Raw genomic sequence first — 14,449 nt, 5'->3', positions numbered from 1 at the left:
ATATACCCTTAACTCAGCTCAAGCAGAAAGAAGTAGAAATCATATTTGGAATCCAAGCCACAAGAAACCACCCCACATAAAACACAAAAGCCTTTAACTACCAATAAGAGCGAACATATAGCAAAACTGCAATGCCCAAAGCCAGTGAAAACATACAAAGAACATTATTAATGTAAAATTTAGGCATTCTAGGTATAAACCAGAATGGAGGAAGTTCTGACCAGAACATAATGTTTTTAATAATTCAGGCTCTTAATGGTGAAAAGGTAAATTTCGTATGGTATGTATCATCACTAATCTTGCGAGCTTCTCTTCTAGACCTAAGAACAAGAAGGCAAAGTGAAGGAAGAAATGTTAACTTAGAAGATATTTGCTTTGTTGGGCTAAACCATAGTAGGAAGTAAAAACCATAATCATTACTCTCACAAATAAATAAGTAAAAAGAAATCAAAACCTAAAGAATGATGAAAAGTTAAAAGAAAGTTTCAAAACTAACATTAAAGAATTTCCGGGGCTAACTCACTATTTTGTTTTTACCAGGTATTTGCCTTTTTCTTCTATGCTCATCCACTTGAATCTTTTTAACACTCTCAGGAAAATGCCTCCTTCTCCTAAAGTCTTCTCAAAACTGTTTCCCTCTCACAATTTAGTCTTCCTCATAATTTCTGAGATCAGACCGTAAGGGCTTTTAAAGAGACAATTTCACTTTTGTCTCCTATTTGACACTCTCTAGCTACATTCTCTTCCTCTTGCACAGGCACAAACTATTCTCAGACTGTTTCTCTTCTCTTGTTAAGCAACATATCAATCCACCTCTTAAAAGGGCAGTCAATTAAAAACGAGAATCCTGTTTAACAGGAGACTGGATCTTTCAAAAAATAATAAAGAGTTTGGGTTGGGCTGTGTTATTTTCTGTGTTACTGTTAAATGTGTGAGCGAATGTATCTACAAAATGCTACTATGGTTTCTAATTAAGTTTTAAGACATTAGCTGTTAATTATCAAGTGTGGGCAGAGTACACACATTCATTACTTGATGTTGCCACTTTGAGATGTTATATATAAGCTTATAACAAAAATCTTAATAAACCTTGTCCATAAATTGCCCAGGATACTCGTTTTCCCCAGAGCACATTTCTACCACAATATTCCCCAAGGTGGTAGAAAGGCCTCTCAACCTGGAAACATACTGGTAGCAGCAGCCTCTTCCTCTGGTTCCAGTATATTGTTCCAAAACTTTCTACCCTTGCAAGATCACCACCTTCAGCCACACATCAGCCTTCAAGATGCCCAACAAACTCCTGCCACTGAAAACCCCTCAATGTCACGTTAATCAAAAGCATTCAGAGCTTTTCAGGGACTGGAAATTAAGCTTGTCAGAGTTCTGCAATTTGCTATCAGCTAGCACTTTGTTGGCCCTTCTGCTTTACAGGACATAAGAGTTCCTTCCGGGGGGTGGGAGGGCGGCACCCTCCCAGGTTGCACGTACTTTTTTTTTTTATGTGACCTTATCAGTCACAAGATAGAAAAATATCAAATTGGCCAGTACTTTCCACTTCAAAACCTCCTGAATTTACTTCAAATCAGTAGTCTTGCTTTCCTTACACAAAGGATCTTAAGTATGCCCATGTTCGCTAAAAAAAAACCTGAATTTTTCTAACGAGACTTTAGGGTATAATGCCCAGTCCACACGTTTATATGTATAATCACATTTCAGAACTGAATTAAGAACTCTGCAACTGACACAAAATTGTGGCATTCACATAGATCCAAGTTTGCAGATACTAATCAAGCAACGTTGTGTCCAACTGGCTTGACAAAGGTAAGAATTGACTTCAGGAAGTACATGCTCTGTGTGTATTACTTTAATGCATTTTTAGATAGTTTCACAAAAGACACTGCACAAGAGAAACTATTGTATTTCTCCTGCAACTGTTTATATCATTAACACTTAAAGCAGAGTTTGGTGCTGCAATCTGTATACTGCATTTGGCATTAATGATATTATCACTCGTAGAAGGGATAGAAAACAATAAGGGACTTTCCTTACCTGCCAAGATTTAAATTATGGGGAATTGATTTTCCAGCTATTTTTATTTTAAAATATATTTAAGTTTTTGCCTGCACAAAGAATTCAGTTCACCTTTCTAAAGCAAAAAAGACAGCATGGAGATCATTGTGATATTCTTTTAGTCAGATTCTTTTTGGGTGGGGAAGGGGGAAAGGGCGACACTTAAGCTTTCCTCCTTTTTTCTTACGTCTAGCCGCAAAAGACTGCCCCATACCAATCCAGCTTGCTCTTTTTTTAAAAGAAGGCTTCAAAGTCCATTTCTCCATCATTCTCAAACAGAAAGCAGAATGAATTTTTACTTTTACTTTTGTATGTCTTCTTCCTACTTCTCTTTCACACCCCACTAAGTCCCAATGTTATAGAGCCATGTTGCATGTTATATAGAACTATAGACACCAAAGGTCTGCTAACCACATACATGCAACATAGAGACTAGATATTACAACTGTGAACATCAGGTTTCAGAGTAGCAGCCATGTTAGTCTGTATTTGCAAAAAGAAAAGGAGTACTTGTGGCACCTTAGAGACTAACCAATTTATTTGAGCATAAGCTTTCGTGAGCTACAGCTCACTTCATCCGAAGTGAGCTGTAGCTCATGAAAGCTTATGCTCAAATAAATTGGTCAGTCTCTAAGGTGCCACAAGTACTCCTTTTCTTTTTGCAAACATCAGGTTAAACATAGGTTAAAAGAAAAGTTTCCATTCGCTATCAGTTGCAGTAGGACTTGTAACTCTCTTTCTGCTCTCTTGACAATAGTGGGCAAGTCCATCATAAACAGTCTCAAAATACTTTGAACGTTCCATTTGCCTTTTAAAGAAGCAGTCACTAAAATTAAGGTTACTTTAAAATGCTTTTATTCAGGAGGTCAGGTTAGAACTTACTTTAATTTTCTTGCTTAATTCTAAAGGTAGCGTAAATTGAATGAATGTCATTTCATTCTGAGTTGGAAATTTAATTTGCATACAAATGCACTGCAGTCTTGCCTGAAGGAGAGCAAATATCTATAAGGCAGTTACATAACTGTACCAGCAAGACTCCAACCAAACCTTTGGACTTCCAAACACTTGTACTGACTAACTATGCTCCTCATACCTAGAAAAGGTAGACAGGATTCTCTGCCCAGTGGAAGATATTTCAGAATGTAATGACAGACACTTAATAGCTAGTGTGAAAAATAGCAGGCAAATTCAAACTAAAAACTGCAATACAGTTTTCAGATGTTTGTAAACGCTCCACAATGGATTCTAAAAATCTCTTTACCTGACTGGTTTTGATACTGATTCAATTATTATGCACTACTGCTTGAGGTCTGACTTTATACACAGTGTAAGCTTAGGTGGTGAAAACACGAAGACTATTGTGTCATGTAATGCAGTGCTGAAACTGAAGAGACAGGACACTAGAGTAGCAATATTTAACCCACAAGTGGTTCTCTTCTTGGGTATGATTTAGGCAAAGGTTTCCAAGGTGTCCCCTGGGGGGCTCGGGGAGGGAGCACCACCTCCACCCCCTAACTCACCTCAGTGGGCCACCCAGCCTTACATGTGTCTATTTTTGGCTGGGATGTGGGGGGAGGGTGCAACCAAAACTTGTAACTCAAAGGGGAGGAGGGGGGGGGGGTGTCAGCTCAAAATGCATTGGCTTACAGTTAACTTGTTATTATTCTTTGTTTCTAAGATGGTATAACTCTTCTATATCTCTGACTCTGCTGGAAGATAAAATGGTTTTTCAATGTTTAAATGACAAGTGCTAGTGCTAAAGACCATTACATCACAGTTCAGCTGTCTCACTTACCACCTCACTTATCTGTAAGAGCCTGTTTATTTGTGTAGATCAGTGGCTCTCAGCCCTGGTCTACACTAGGACTTTAGGTCGAATTTAGCAGCATTAAATCGATGTAAACCTGCACCCGTCCACACGATGAAGCCCTTTATTTTGACTTAAAGGGCTCTTAAAATCGATTTCCTTACTCCACCCCTGACAAGTGGATTAGCGCTTAAATCGGCCTTGCCGGGTCGAATTTGGGGTACTGTGGACACAATTCGACGGTATTGGCCTCCGGGAGCTATCCCAGAGTGCTCCATTTTGACCGTTCTGGACAGCACTCTCAACTCAGATGCACTGGCCAGGTAGACAGGAAAAGAACCGTGAACTTTTGAATCTCATTTCCTGTTTGGCCAGCGTGGCAAGCTGCAGGTGACCATGCAGAGCTCATCAGCAGAGGTGACCATGATGGAGTCTCAGAATCGCAAAAGAGCTCCAGCATGGACCGAACGGGAGGTACGGGATCTGATCGCTGTATGGGGAGAGGAATCCGTGCTATCAGAACTCCGTTCCAGTTTTCGAAATGCCAAAACCTTTGTCAAGATTTCCCAGGGCATGAAGGACAGAGGCCATAACAGGGACCCGAAGCAGTGCCGCGTGAAACTGAAGGAGCCGAGGCAAGCCTACCAGAAAACCAGAGAGGCGAACGGCCGCTCCGGGTCAGAGCCCCAAACATGCCGCTTCTATGATGAGCTGCATGCCATTTTAGGGGGTTCAGCCACCACTACCCCAGCCGTGTTGTTTGACTCCTTCAATGGAGATGGAGGCAATACGGAAGCAGGTTTTGGGGACGAAGAAGAAGAAGAAGATGATGATGATGAGGTTGTAGATAGCTCACAGCAAGCAAGCGGAGAAACCGGTTTTCCCGACAGCCAGGAACTGTTTCTCACCCTGGACCTGGAGCCAGTACCCCCTGAACCCACCCAAGGCTGCCTCCTGGACCCAGCAGGCGGAGAAGGGACCTCCGGTGAGTGTACCTTTTAAAATACTATACATGGTTTAAAAGCAAGCATGTGAAAGGATTACTTTGCCCTGGCATTCGTGGCTCTCCTGGATATACTCCCAAAGCCTTTGCAAAAGGTTTCTGGGGAGGGCAGACTTATTGCGTCCTTCATGGTAGGACACTTTACCACTCCAGGCCAGTAACACGTACTCGGGAATCATTGTACAACAAAGCATTGCAGTGTATGTTTGCTGGCGTTCAAGCAACATCCGTTCGTGTGTTATCCTCAGGAGAGTGAGATATAATCCATGGTCACCTGGTTGAAATAGGGTGCTTTTCTTCAGGGGACACTCAGAGGAGCCCATTCCTGCTGGGCTGTTTGCCTGCGGCTGAACAGAAATGTTCCCCGCTGTTAGCCACAGGGAAGGGGGAGGGTTGAGGGGGTAGCCACGCGGTGGGGGGAGGCAAAATGCGACCTTGTAACGAAAGCACATGTGCTATGTATGTAATGTTAACAGCAAGGTTTACCCTGAAAGAGTGTAGCCAGTGTTTTATAAAATGTGTCTTTTTAAATACCGCTGTCCCTTTTCTTTTCTCCACCAGCTGCATGTGTTTCAATGATCACAGGATCTTCTCCTTCCCAGAGGCTAGTGAAGATTAGAAAGAAAAAAAAACGCACTCGAGATGAAATGTTCTCCGAGCTCATGCTGTCCTCCCACACTGACAGAGCACAGACGAATGCGTGGAGGCAAATAATGTCAGACTGCAGGAAAGCACAAAATGACCAGGAGGAGAGGTGGCGGGCTGAAGAGAGCAAGTGGCGGGCTGAAGAGAGGGCTGAAGCTCGAATCTGGCGGCAGCGTGATGAGAGGAGGCAGGATTCAATGCTGAGGCTGCTGGAGGACCAAACCAGTATGCTCCAGTGTATGGTTGAGCTGCAGCAAAGGCAGCTGGAGCACAGACTGCCACTACAGCCCCTGTGTAACCAACCGCCCTCCTCCCCAAGTTCCATAGCCTCCACACCCAGACGCCCAAGAACGCGGTGGGGTGGCCACCGGCCAACCAGCCACTCCACCACAGAGGATTGCCCAAAAAAAAGAAGGCTGTCATTCAATAAATTTTAAAGTTGTAAACTTTTAAAGTGCTGTGTGGCATTTTCCTTCCCTCCTCCACCACCCCTCCTGGGCTACCTTGGTAGTCATCCCCCTATTTGTGTGATGAATGAATAAAGAATGCATGAATGTGAAGCAACAATGACTTTATTGCCTCTGCAAGCGGTGATCAAAGGGAGGAGGGGAGGGTGGTTAGCTTACAAGGAAGTAGAGTGAACCAAGGGGCGGGGGGTTTCATCAAGGAGAAACAAACAGAACTTTCACACCGTAGCCTGGCCAGTCATGAAACTGGTTTTCAAAGCCTCTCTGATGCGTACCGCACCCTCCTGTGCTCTTCTAACCGCCCTGGTGTCTGGCTGCACGTAACCAGCAGCCAGGCGATTTGCCTCAACCTCCCACCCCGCCATAAACGTCTCCCCCTTACTCTCACAGATATTGTGGAGCACACAACAAGCAGTAATAACAGTGGGAATATTGGTTTCGCTGAGGTCTAAGCGAGTCAGTAAACTGCGCCAGCGCGCCTTTAAACGTCCAAATGCACATTCTACCACCATTCTGCACTTGCTCAGCCTGTAGTTGAACAGCTCCTGACTGCTGTCCAGGCTGCCTGTGTACGGCTTCATGAGCCATGGCATTAAGGGGTAGGCTGGGTCCCCAAGGATACATATAGGCATTTCAACATCACCAACAGTTATTTTCTGGTCTGGGAATAAAGTCCCTTCTTGAAGCTTTTGAAACAGACCAGAGTTCCTGAAGATGCGAGCGTCATGTACCTTTCCCGGCCATCCCACGTTGATGTTGGTGAAACGTCCCTTGTGATCCACCAGAGCTTGCAGCACTATTGAAAAGTACCCCTTGCGGTTTATGTACTTGCCGGCTTGGTGCTCCGGTGCCAAGATAGGGATATGGGTTCCGTCTATGGCCCCACCACAGTTAGGGAATCCCATTGCAGCAAAGCCATCCACTATGACCTGCACATTTCCCAGGGTCACTACCCTTGATATCAGCAGATCTTTGATTGCGTGGGCTACTTGCATCACAGCAGCCCCCACAGTAGATTTGCCCACTCCAAATTGATTCCCAACTGACCGGTAGCTGTCTGGCGTTGCAAGCTTCCACAGGGCTATCGCCACTCGCTTCTCAACTGTGAGGGCTGCTCTCATCTTGGTATTCATGCGCTTCAGGGCAGGGGAAAGCAAGTCACAAAGTTCCATGAAAGTGCCCTTACGCATGCGAAAGTTTCGCAGCCACTGGGAATCGTCCCAGACCTGCAACACTATGCGGTCCCACCAGTCTGTACTTGTTTCCCGAGCCCAGAATCGGCGTTCCACAGCATGAACCTGCCCCATTAGCACCATTATGCATGCATTGGCAGGGCCCATGCTTTCAGAGAAATCTGTGTCCATGTCCTGATCACTCACGTGACCGCGCTGACGTCGCCTCCTCGCCCGGTAGCGCTTTGCCAGGTTCTGGTGCTGCATATACTGCTGGATAATGCGTGTGGTGTTTAATGTGCTCCTAATTGCCAAAGTGAGCTGAGCGGACTCCATGCTTGCCTTGGTATGGCGTCCGCACAGAAAAAAGGCGCGAAATGATTGTCTGCCGTTGCTCTGACGGAGGGAGGGGCAACTGACGACACGGCTTACAGGGTTGGCTTCAGGGGGCTAAAATCCACAAAGGGGGTGGCTTTACATCAAGGAGTAGTTCAGGCAGGACTTCACGGAGGGTTCCAATAAGAAATGGTGCACCTAAGTTATTGTTCTTATTGGAACAAGGAGGTTAGCCTGGCCTCTGATTGATACATGGCTAGATCTACCTCGCTGCACCTTCTCTGTGAGTGACTGCAGTGTGACCTAGAGGAATGAGTCCCCTAGACAGGGGAGGAGGCAAATGAGTACAAAACAAATCTGGTCTATTTCTTGTTTTGATCCACTCCATCTATCTTTTACATCTTTGGCTGGCAGCAGACGGTGCAGAAGGACATATTGCCTGCCTGCTCACCATAAGACGGTTCAATAGGACTGACTGCCGGACTAAAGAGAATGACCTGGTCAAGTCACTAAAAATTTAGTCCCTGCGCCCATGTCTGCCCAGGCGCTCCTGATCGACCTCACACAGGCGACCAGGAGTACCTCGGACATGACGAGGACGGCTACCAGTCGTATTGTACCGTCTGCTGCCACAAGGCAATGGGTTGCTGCTACTGTGTAGCAATGCCGTGCCGCGTCTGCCAGCACCCAGGAGACATACAGTGACGGTTACCTGAGCGGGCTCCATGCTTGCGGTGGTATGGCATCCGCACAGGTAACTCAGGAAAAAAGGCGCGAAAGAATTGTCTGCCCTTGCTTTCACGGAGGGAGGGAGGGAAGAGGGGACTGACGATATGTACCCAGAACCACCCGCGACAATGTTTCAGCCCCATCAGGCATTGGGATCTCAACCCAGAATTCCAATGGGCAGCGGAGACTGCGGGAACTGTGGGATAGCTACCCACAGTGCAACGCTCCGGAAGTCGACTCTAGCCTCGGTACTGTGGAAGCACTCCGCCGAGTTAATGCACTTAATGCACTTCTGTGGGGACACACACACTCGAATATATAAAACCAATTTCTAAAAAACCGACTTCTATAAATTTGACCTTATTCCGTAGTGTAGACATACCCTCAGCCTACCACTGTGGGCAGCATATCCAGCTCTCTGTGTGTTACGTGGGCCGCACTCATAAAAATTAAAAATATAAATACACACACACACACACACACACACACCTCCCCGTATGGCCCTGAGGATGTCACATGGGCCGTAGCGGTGTGCTGACTGGGTCACAAGTGGCCCGCAGGTTGAGAACCACTGGTATAGATGTTGCCAGTGGGGGGTTGTTTCAGATTTTATAGCAGACATCTATTGTGGATTTTCAGAGAGGTCTGACCCTCTAGCAGTACAACTGTCAATTTTAATTGCACCAATCCCAACAGAGAAGAATGTGTGATGGGGTCAGAGTGACCCAAACCCAGTGTCTTTTTTAAGTATACCATAATTTCGAAGTCCTTGTCATAATTTAAATAAATTTATACCTCTGACGACATTTGAGTTATGAGGCTCCTGAAAGTGTAACAGTTGCAAGAATTCAGTCTTTTTCAGATTCTACCATATTTCAGACAAAGTGCAATTTAATGAATAATGAGATTCCAAAATATTTAAAATGGTTGTAGTAGTAACTAGTGAGCATGTTCACCTGCTATTTTTAAGTGCATATATTCTGCTTTTATTTTGTAGTCCATTCTCCCAATGTCTGCATACATAACAAAAAATCCTTTTATGTAGACGTTATTAGAGAAAGCTGAAGCTTTGTCAAAAGAGCACTGGAAATTGCTTTAGATGGACCATGTGAAATACAGAAGGTCAAATTAATTCAGCCTTTTCTGTACCAAAAAACGATAGTCAACACCAACAATGTACACACTGGGTCTATTACTAATGCAATTTGACGCGACTATAACCGTACTGTGTAATGGACAGAATATGATACACATTACAGGCTAAGAAGTAATAACACTAATGTCTACAGAAGAGTATAGAAATTCTAATACTTGTTCCTACAGTGGTAGACACCACTGCAGTTAGCAATATTTTGTTAGCCTCTTCCAAAGCAGTAGCTAGAACAATATGTCCAGTTAAGGGTTATTGTTTGAATGTCTAATTCCTTCTGTGCTGCTAGCTTCTTTATTAATCCAACACTCCCAAAGCTGTAAGACCAGCTCTGCCACACATAATGCAGCTATGCAACTCCTGTAATCAGCAACAGAATTTACTCACAGTGTAAAAATGAACTCCCAAGTCTTTCCTGGGCATTTGCTGCACAGTCAGTGGGTCTGCATCTTTTCTGTCCTAGACATGTGGAAAAATAAATAAAGTAAACAGCACATTCAGTGTCTGCTATGTATTTTCTTGATTCGTCGTCATATCACAAGCACAGAAAGATAGGTTTACAGAACACTCTTTCTTCCACCCCCAATCCCAACAGAGTTCAGTACAGGGCCAACAGTAAGAATGTGAAACCAAGAAGAGGAGACACCCTCTGCTAAATCTCTGGAGAGGAGTTTCTGAAACAGAAGACTAAAACTGCCTGATCAACAAAGGACATATGTTAAACCCAGACTTGAGTATTTTTAATCTTATGTTATCCTTCTGCACTGTCATGTGTCTTTAGAACTTGGGACACATGATGCATTAATAAGTCTCTTGAGTTCACTGTTCCTGCTAGAACCCAGTAGCATCCTGCTAGATTCTGAATTAGAAGTGAGGCAGCAAGCAATGCATCAGAAACTGAGTACATAAATCATTTCTATTATAAATAAATTTCTGTTTGATTCCCTTTTCATGCTGAACAGCAAGCAGCAGTAATCAGAGGCTGGAGCATTACAGCAGGATCTTATGTAATACTTCAATTGTGCAGAGAACTAAGCCAAAAGGTTGGGGGGGGGGGGGGAAGAGGAGAGAAACCTGTGCAGATCTTCATCAACACATGTTTCCAAACACACCAATTTGAACCTAGTCATTTTGAGCCTTCTATCACTCTTTCAAGCAAAGATCAACACTGCTTCTTATTAGTTCAATAAATATACCTTTTGCCATCTCTGGGTCAAACTTTTACAGAAATAAAACATCCAAGAAGAACTGAACCAGATAGTTTGAAGTGTACAGGTTGAGAATACGTGTGAGGCAGTGGAATGGCAAGTCACATGAGCCAAATACTAAACAGAAGGGTGAATACCAAGAATAAAGCTACTAAGTCCCTCCAATTGTATACTGTATTTGGATCTAGAAAACTCACAGAGGACAGACACACAGCCCACAACAAATCTAACATTGTACATCTAAAGCCTGGGCTATGCTACAGAAATGTACATTCCCATCCCCACCCCCCAAAAAATTCCACTAGCGCCAACACTGGTTCAGTTGAACACTAATCTAGGGATGGTTCTGGTAGCTGGAACTGTTTTTACTTTTCAGCAGGTCTAACTGACACAGTAGTGAAAAAAAGGCTCGTGGCTAGAGCCTTATATACATTAGATCATGGACCAGTTCTAACATCCATTCAACTGAACTAGTGGGAATTTTTTGTAAGTGTTCCCATTGTTGATACTGCACAACCTTAACATGAGGATCAGCAATGGTACCACTCGTGGAAACTGTTTTCCAAAAAGTGTCCCAACTACAGTTCCCACCACAATTTGAAGATGAAGTTCCATTATATAAAGTACAATGACATCATACATAAAGCTCCAGCTACAGAAGAGGGGTACTGCTGACTACACTGACCACATATAAAATGATCGGGCATGTTCCTAAGAAATTTAGAAATTTACTATAATTGTAATGTTAAAAAAAGGTGCCAAAACCATCTTGTAACTTTCTATTATGGCTTTAAAAAGTATATCACCACCTTGATAATAGAAATACCAAAGAGTAAAATACGTGGTTTATAAAAGTTGATTTTTCAATATCAAATTTTATCAGAATAAAGAATAAGCGTTCCTGAAGTCCATACATCAGATTTTACAGTAGTTACTGAGGCTTATACTGTGTATCTGTTTTTTATTACTGACCATTTCTGATTTAGTAACAGGCTGCCAAAGTTTGAGGCCTCTAGATACACCAGTGATAAAAACAAACAAACAAACAAACCACCCATAGCCACATATCTTCACTCCATAAACTACAACGATGCAAGTGACATCATCAAACCAAACCATTTTCAGGCCTATCACTTGGTGTTAGAATATATATTCTACCATACACACACACACAGAATCAAGGCTCCCACACATTGTACTTGACTTTTCCAGAGGAAACTATTCATTTTCATAAAGCATATGACCATGAATATTGATAATTAGGGCTGCAGGTTTGTCACAGATACTGTGATTTTTCTGTTTGTCTGTGACTTTTCTTTGTGTCTTTGATTAACTCTGGGACACAGCCTGATCATGTTTACTACCATAGCTTGGGGCAAGTGATCTGGCAGCACCATGGCCAGGAAGGGTGGGGGCAACATGTTCTAGGGGGAGCGTCCCGCCTGCACAATGTGGCGAGAACCAGAGGGCTGGAGCAGAGAGCTGGGTCAGTCCTGCAGGACAGGAGCCATTGCTGAGGGCTGAGAGCAGGGCACTCATTCTGAAAACCACCTCTCTTCCCCCCTCCCTCACCCCCAATGACCTCCCAACCCAGGGACAGGACCTGACCTCCCCACACTGTGACTTTATACACCATTTCCTCCTAAACCCATAACATGTACTAGATTTACCATGACTGCAGTACGATTTTTTTATTTTAAAAAAATGCTATGACAAATCTGCAGTGCTAACAATAATTTGTCACACTGCTTACAGCAAGCCATCTCAGACTGACAACACATAGAAACCAGCAAACATTAGTTTACAAAAAAGTCATTCCTTTTCATAAGCCATGATGATGTCCTGACATCACAAAATCACATCACATCTAACACCCTCTGGTAACAGAAATATGAAGACACGATCAAGTGACACACATTTTAAAAAGGAAATTTTCCTTTTACAAAAATACTTTCCTTCTCACAGACCACAGCCATGCAGATAATTATTTTACACTTGTAATAGCGTACGTCACTAATCAAGGTATTCCAGTAACAAATACCAACACATCTAGCAATCAGCTTATATTATAAACATATTTAACATGAGCAAAAGGAACTCTGTTGCCTCTTCATCAACTGTGATGATGCACTAATACAGTCTGAGGCCTGGGACATTCTGCTAAGAGAAATATCAATACCTATACGATGCAGTACTAAGCAGATATAAAAACTAACATTCCCTGCCGGTTAGCTGTTTTCTTCACAATTCTCATTAGTTTAGCTAATACTGGTCATTTCCACCCCCTCACCCCCAACAACACACTCTCTTTGTTTGTTTAGCTGCTGGTCATCTCACTTTCCTTATGCCAATCCTTGTCCCCCTTCTCCCAACTCGAATTCGTTGACTGAACTATTTCCCTCCTAACTACTGGTCTTGCCACCCAATCCTTAAGTGGGTGGTTACCTCTCTCCCTCACTTTGCTCCTTGCTGATTCAACAGCTTGTTCCCCCTTCGCCATTATCCTCACTGGTTTAACTACTGGTCCCCTTCCCCAAGACTCTTACCTCCTGGCTTCAGTGAGTTACCCCTACTGCTGTAGGCAGCTTTGTTCTACAGCACGGTAACGAGTCAAAGGGGCCCTGGCCCTGGCCCAGGCCCAGACAGGTGCAGTGGCTAAGGATAAAGCCCCTCCCCCAGGACTCTTACCCACACTTTCTGCAGCCAGCCCCCTGTGAGAATACAAGCAGCCAAAGCTCACTATTTGGCAGCATGTCTCCCTTCTCCAATGCTCCCCGCGCAGGTGCAGAGGATCATTATTCCGCAGGTCCCTGCAGCGACGTTCTGCGCAGGCGCTGAGCACACGAAGCAGCAGGATGTTGCTGCTCCTGGCTCTTCCCTTCAAGGTGCGCGTGCGTGGTATCCTGACTGTCCCTCCTCCGGCACCCTGATCGAGGCTGCGCGCGCACACTGCCTCATCTCGGACTCTGGCGGACGCCTCCTGTTGCTGCGCACGCGCCTTCCCAACACCGACTGGAGTTCCGCGCTCGCGCGCCCTCCTCCCAACAAATGCGTCCGCGCCTCCCCGCTGTTTCGGCTCTCAGCGGCTCACACTTTGGCAGCGCTGCGGCGCATGCGCTGTTCTCCTTCTGTTCCCCTCCACACTGAGAGCTCACTATTTAGCAGCGGGCTGCCGTTGTCGCAGTGCCATCTGAAGAGCCAGTATGGAAAGAGGGGCAGTCCGGAGCGGCTCTCTCACTCCCAGCCAGCTGGTCAGTCCCGGCTTGGGGCTGCCCTACATGCGACTCCCGGAGGGGGTATGGTGCCACCAACACCTCCCTGGGGAGATCCTCGGGTCTCGCCCCACTCCGCCATCCGGTCTCCCCCTCCCACCTCACCTGAGGTTGCGCCGCTGGTTGTTGCTGTCCCCTTGTGGTCTCCTCATACTGCCCCAAACCGACACATCCGGGCCTCGCCGCGACGCCGTCCCTCAGCGCCGCGACGCCACGCTCGGGGAGACGGAGGGGGGAGGGGTGCGGGTGGGGGGTGTGTGGAGAGGGACGCACTGAGCATGCGCAGCGTGCCGGGCGGCGGGAAGGGCGTCGAGTAAAGCGGGAGCGTGGCGGCCGAGGCCGAGGCCCGCGCGCGGGGGTGAGGTGAGCGGGGAGAACGCGGCGCGCGTGCGGGGGAGGCCGCTGTTGGCGGGCGCGTCGGGGGAGCAGGGTGGCTGGGGTGAGGGGGCATCGTGTGGGGAAGCTGCTCTTGGGGGTGTGGCCCTTGAGGAGAAGGGAGGCTGCTGGGCTCCATTTTGGGGAGGTGCCTGGTATGCTTACAGGGCAACGGGCACCGGCGTCCCCTCCCGGGGGTCCAGCTAAGCTAGGGG

The 14,449-nt window shown here is 45.6% G+C and overlaps 1 protein-coding gene across 9 annotated transcripts in view; it reads right to left on the bottom strand.

The window, feature by feature from the left end:
• Positions 1-14,085, bottom strand: part of SPOP (speckle type BTB/POZ protein) — a 43,793-nt gene extending 29,708 nt beyond the window's left edge. For 3 of the 9 annotated variants that reach the window (XM_074940548.1, XM_074940544.1, XM_074940549.1), the window contains exons 1-2: positions 13,965-14,085; positions 9,767-9,838 (exon numbers count right to left, since the gene is read on the bottom strand). The gene's annotated coding sequence lies outside the window, so the exon portion shown is untranslated. Of the gene's footprint in view, positions 1-9,766; positions 9,839-13,133; positions 13,207-13,275; positions 13,792-13,964 lie in introns of those variants that run through there. The other 6 variants (XM_074940547.1, XM_074940545.1, XM_074940550.1 and 3 more) reach the window with 4 other exon arrangements.
• Positions 14,086-14,449: the final 364 nt, after the last annotated feature.

Source organism: Natator depressus, chromosome 27 (genome assembly GCF_965152275.1).
Source record: "Natator depressus isolate rNatDep1 chromosome 27, rNatDep2.hap1, whole genome shotgun sequence".
In the NCBI taxonomy this organism is placed as follows: Eukaryota; Metazoa; Chordata; order Testudines; family Cheloniidae; genus Natator; species Natator depressus.
The sequence above is the reverse complement of the archived record's forward strand: the minus strand, read 5'-3'. Positions and strand labels throughout refer to the sequence as shown.